Below are 5,923 nucleotides of genomic sequence, written 5' to 3'. Positions count from 1 at the left end.
GTGCAGATGCCCCATAAGTGACCTTTTGCTGTCAAGAGGCTAAGACTCCACCCCCAGATCATGCTAACACTGCCATTTTGTGAACATGCCTATGAAGAGGCGTGAAGTCTGACTACATTTGTGCAGATCGTCAATTACCTCCCCTCTCATCACCTCCAATCATCTATCTCTACACTTCAGACCACTTTGACCCCCCATCCCGTAAATATCCCTGAATCTCTATTTTCAGGGAAGCGGGTTTGAAACTCATGCTCTTGCTTGCTCACTTGGCTGCCTTGTGATTAAACTCTCTCTCTGCTGCAATCTCACTGGCTCGGGGTTTGGCTTTCTGGGCAGTGGGCAAAAACGAACCTGGTGTGGTAACACTGCTGTGGTCCCAAGCCTTCCACATCTCCAGGATTTAAGGAGCAGGTTCAGGTGAACTCAGACCCTGGAGAGAGGTGACGGCCTCTCATCTGCTGGCTGGGACATGTTTGGTCAAGACGGAGCCTGTAACATGCCAGTGTGCACCGAATTGCTGGGTGTTCCACAGCTTCTCTTGTGAACCAGTTTTCTGGGGACAAGCTGGGGCTGCTGCCTTAAAGAAATGTCTTGTCATTCACGCTGTGATTCCCATGGGTGCAAACTGTACAGGGTTAAAGGAAGGGAAGGGAAGGAAAGAAGCACAAGGCAAGGTAGAGAAAGCAGGAAACACGTGGCAAGTCTGCTTTGGTGAAGAGCTCAGGCCGCCACTCACGGGCAACCAGAGACAGGCATTCTCCAAGTGTTACTGAAACCAAAGTGGGTTCTCTCCTGGCGAGTTAAATCAGACTCTCCACCAGAAGTAGTTGTCTCAGAAGATAAAGTGTACCTGCAGCAAATAGGAGACCATGAGGAATCATTTCCAGAGTCATGGCATCCCCGAAAAAGGGAAGCAGGGACTTTTATTTCAAACGGGGAATAAATATTTACAAAGAAGAGGAGGGTATTCACTTGTGCAAGCTCAGTTGGAAAACATGCTTCCGTATATGCTGCAGGTTATGGTAATAAGGCCTAAGCTCCTCCTGGAGAGATCTGAGCATTAAAAATAAGGCAAAGGTCATAGGTGCAGCTCTCCTGGTGAGGCTTGGTCTGGCTCAGGGTGGTTGGTGATTGCATCTCCTTAACATAACAAAAGGAAAAGAACAATGTAGAACAACAGTTGAAATATCCAAACCCACCCTTGAGTTCCTTGGGGCAACTAGTCGGTGACACAAGGTCACACAGGGTCTGACATTCGTGGCTCACATTTCCTGCCTTTGGGACTCCCAAAGCCTGATAGTTCTTGGCACTCAACAACAAAAAGCAAGAATAATATTTTAAGTCTTCCAATGAAAAGTCTGAGTTCATAGCTATTAGTCTTATTCTAAGAACCAATTCCTAGGAAACTGGACTAAGCATAAATTACAGAGTTCTTGGATCAGCCCAAGATTTTTTTCTCACGTAAGCCACAAGTACTCCACCCTCCTTCCTCCTTCTTGCATCTTGGAGGCAGGGCTGAGCCTCATGTTTTGCAACCACCTCCTCAGTGTGGAGCCAGGGGAAGAGCCCTCTGTTAGGGGACCAGGGCTCCAGTCCAAGCTCCACCAACTCCTGAGTTACCTCCAGGAAGCCACATCTGTTACTGCCCAAGGTGGGTCATCTGCCCACTGCAAGACATGCCAATAGTTAAGAGGCAAGGTAGGAGGAGAGAAAGGGTTTCTTTATTACAGCTTGATAGCAAGAGGGAAGATGGCCAACTCATGTGCAAAAGAACCATCTTACAGAACAAAGACTACAGGCCAGTTACATATGGGGCTGGTCTCCAGGTGGGGAGGTGGCTGGTCTCTGGGTGGAGGTAGACCTCTGGTCCCAGTTCCTGATCGTCCTTTGTTTACTGGATATGCATCAGAGAATGAAGCAATGCCCTACTCCCTGATCATTCAGTTGTCATCATGATGGCTATCAGCATAGGCTCTCTGCCCGGGAGTCATCACATTCATAAGGAACTCAAAGGAACAAAGTTATCAACTTATAACAGCTGGGAGGGGCCAAAGAATCTACAGAGCATGTCTGGGCTAGTTAATCACAGGTCATTCAAAGTTGCAATATGGTTTCTTTTCTACAATATGGCTTCCCTTGTGTCAACTTTGTGTTGAGCCAGCATCACATCCACTCCCTGGGCCTCAGTTTCCCCATCTAGAAAGGAAAGGTTGCACTAGATCTTTCATGGAAAAAAATCTGTCTACACATTTTTACTGGGGAGTCAGAATTTTTCCCATATAACTAAAAATTAATTTTAAGTGTTTGGAAGCCACTGGAATAAACAATCTTCAAGGCTGTAGCCAGACCTAATTTCTCTAGAATTTCTAAAGTCTCTAGACTTCTCCAAGCTCAAAAGTGGAGGCAGAGCAGGGAAGAGAGAGGTGGACTTCTTTGTGCAGCCAGCTTCCCACAGCAATCCCTGGCCATTGCCCTCTCTCATAAAAAGGAGTGTACCTCACACATGTCACCCAGCTCCTGAGCTCAATGCTGGTGGCAGGGGCAGCTGGCTGCTGCTGCAGTAAGTGGGACTCCTGTGCTAAGGACGCAGAAGGAGGTTGGGAGGGGAGTAGGACGACCACGGAGGAGGGGTTCTTGCCCAGCCCTGGAGCTCTGTCCCACTCTGGAGAACAGACCCCTCCAGGAGAGATGGAGAAGGGAAGGAGGAAGGGGCAGGAGCTGACATCTATCCTTTTTACAGATAAGAAAAATGAGGAACAGGGAGAGGAAGCATGGTAGCCTCATGCATCAAGTGGTGGACCCAAAGAGCCAATTCTGTGGGCGGTGGGGTGAGCTGGAGCATCAGGACCATGACCCCGGTGGGCAGTCAGGGTCACGTGTACTCAGCTATTTCTGCTTCAAGAAGACTAATCAGGATTCTTTTTCTGGGATGTGGGAAATAAAGGAGGTGGTTGAGAATAATCAAAACAACCTTTGGAATGTGTGCAAAGGAATTGAATGTCTGTTCTGGGCCAGGGGCTTCCTCCTATGGTCTTTTCTTTAATCCTCACAACTTCTTCCTCTTTATATCTGGTAGGAAGAGCAGACGCGATCGGGCTTAGAGAGGGTCAATGGGCTGCCAGGGAGGGCAGAGATCCACTCAAGACCAGCCCTTCTCACTCACAGGTCTCAGCCCCATCATGTGGCTCACTGGCCACACTTGCTAAACAGTTAATTGTCCCACATGAGTTCCTTGAGCACAAGACCATTTGTTGGTCACCCTCTCCCTGTTGTCCCTGATCCAGTGCTGGGTACAGAAGAGATGCTCAGAATCAGAGCATGAGTGTCTTCCAGCCCATTGTAAAATATCTGAAGCCTGTGTCATAAACTTGTCTTTCTCTTGTCAAGTTTTTTACCTGTATGCTCCTGAGTGCCAGAATTGCTCCCAACAGTCTTTCCTTTTAGCAGGAAATTATACTTCACTGGAGTCCTAGGAAAAAAATCACTGTGCTAAGAGTCCACTACTGGAGTAACCACAAACCCTCTGTGTGCCTCGGTTTCCCCACCTGTGCCATGAAGGGTTCCCCTGGTGAGCCTTAAGTCCTCTTCAGGGCCTAAGGACTCTGACCCTTTTATGAGTGGGGCTCCCCCCGATCCATCCCTGGAACAGGGACCAGGAGGATTTCCTTTCTAGGCTTGCTGTCCAGAAACTGCCCCACACATAACTTGTCTCTGTGGTCCTTCCTGCTTTTCTACTTAAAAAATAGTCTCTGCTCGGCTTTGACCAGATCAAAGGGACACATGCTGCTGGAACTTGCTGGCCAGAGGCTGTCACTGTTAATTCTTGCCTGATGGATGCAAGTGAATGATACCAGGTTCTGTAGATAGAATGAATAAGGAATATAAGTTCTGTGAGGGAAGGAACCATGTCTCCTTGATCATTGATTTATCTCTCAAATGGCATAGAATATTTATTGAAGGAATGCAGGAGTGGAATAGCAAATGAGTGGAGATGGGTCCTGCCTACCTAGAGGTGACAAGTGGGTTAGCTGAGGAGAGAAGAGGTGCACGTACAAAAAGGTAAATAATGACTCAAGGACCGAGTCTCTGTACAAAGCAATGGTATAAAACATTGCAAGACAGCACGTTCAGGCCAAACTTGTGGTGCAGACAGTAAGGGCTGCAGGAACATAGTGTAACTCTGGACTGGGGACAGCAGGAAGGGCCTCTGGAGGAGGTGGACTTTGGGCTGGGCCTTGAGGGATGAGCCCGGTTTGTTGGGTGGAGAGCTCCCAGAAGCTTGCCCCACAGAAGAAGAGCCATTCCTGCAAAGGCTCGGTGTTGGGAATGAGCAAGTCCCGCTCAAGCTCTCCAGCAGAGGGTGCACCTAATTCCAGGACTAGTGGGGCTCAGAGCATCCTGGTCCAGGCTCTGCCCCTCAGTTTGTCTGTCTGATAAACAGAGGCTCAGGATGTCTACCCAAGGGGGTCTTGTCGGGATTTCCTGGGATATGTTTGCACAAGCATTTTGCAATGTGAGAGATGTTCTGCAAATGCTAATGCTCACCGTGACCCCAGGGCTTCCTACAAAACCTGTTCCTCGAGGCAGGCATGGTGTTTGCTCTCTCCGCATTTCCTCAAGCTGAGGGACAGCCACTCAAGGCCCAGGAAACTGACAAGGACCAAATCAGCAGCCACTGGTGGAGCCATTAGTATGGCCGAGCCCAACAGGGGACACACGAGGAAGAAGACGTGTCCTAGCCTTCCAGGGCTTAAATAGGAGATAAGAAAAGCTGGTCAAAACTCACTATCCTCTGAAGTTTTATGTATCAGTTCAAAATGATAATAGAACTTTCTGGGATGGTATAGGGTGAACTTAACTACCCTGTTTTTCATGAGGAAGTTGTTTCAATCCCAGAAGGGGTTTAGACTGTATTTCATCTCATTAGAATGAAAACACAGGGGCCCGCCTCATGGCCGAGTGGTTAAATTCGTGCCCTCCACTTTGGAGACCCAGGGTTTCGCCAGTTCAGATCCTGGGCGCGGACATGGCACCACTCGTCAGGCCACGCTGAAGCGGCATCTCACATAGCACAACTAGAAGGACCCACAACTAACAAATATACAACTCTGTACTAGGGGGCTTTGGGGGAAGAAGGAGGAAGAAAAACACAACTAGGAATAGATGTTAGCGGAGGGCCAATCTTTTTTTTTTTTTTTTTAAAGCAGAAGTTCTTAATTAAAAAAAAAATGCAGGATGTATCAATAAGCCAGGGCACTGGGGAGCGGACAGGGAGTTAGAAGGGAAACCAGGAGAGGGTGGGGTCCTGGAAGCCAAGTGAAGACGGTGGTTCAAGAAGGAAAGAGTACTCACCTTCGTCGAATGCCACTGCGGATGGAGAAGGACCACTCTGCTTGGCCATGAGGAGATAACTGGTAATCTTATTAAGAAAGGTTTCTTTGGGGGATAGAAGTCTGATTGGAGCGGGTTTCCAAAAACATAAATAAAAAGTGAAACTGAATATAGGCAGCTCTTTCAGGAAGTTTTGCTATTAAGGAGATGATGGGCAACAGTCAGAGAAAGAACGATCCAGCGGGGAAGGGGAAAATGATGCAGAAACAAGGAGATAATTGCAGGTCACCATCCTTGAGCGGGTGAGGGAACGCCGGCTCCGGGGAAAGGCGGCAGGGCTGGCGCAGCGAGAAGCACAGGCAGGGGCGCATTGTCTTCCCGGCCGTTTGTCCACTTCCTGACTCGTCCTGGCAGAGGAGAGTGGCCATAGCAGTGTCTCCACCCTATAGCAACAGGGGCAATTCATGGGCTACAGACTCAGGAGTTAAAATCAGGCGCCCAAATCAACAAATAATCTGCCGTAGGGCTAGGGTGAAAACGCGTCATGCCTCTGACAAAAAAACGTAGAAAAAAGCACTTAATTCCCAGAACA

At 48.5% G+C, this 5,923-nt stretch overlaps 1 long non-coding RNA gene across 1 annotated transcript; it reads right to left on the bottom strand.

Annotated features, from left to right (window-relative positions):
• Positions 1-880: 880 nt before the first annotated feature.
• On the bottom strand, positions 881-5,710 carry LOC103543803 (uncharacterized). Its single transcript, XR_542996.2, has 3 exons — positions 5,353-5,710; positions 3,396-3,469; positions 881-1,140 (listed from the first exon to the last, which is right to left on the bottom strand). It is a non-coding gene; the product is annotated as an uncharacterized lncRNA (long non-coding RNA).
• Between the last annotated feature and the right edge of the window lie 213 nt (positions 5,711-5,923).

This window comes from Equus przewalskii, chromosome 1 (genome assembly GCF_037783145.1).
Source record: "Equus przewalskii isolate Varuska chromosome 1, EquPr2, whole genome shotgun sequence".
NCBI lineage: Eukaryota > Metazoa > Chordata > Mammalia > Perissodactyla > Equidae > Equus > Equus przewalskii.
This window is presented reverse-complemented; position numbering and strand designations above follow the sequence as displayed.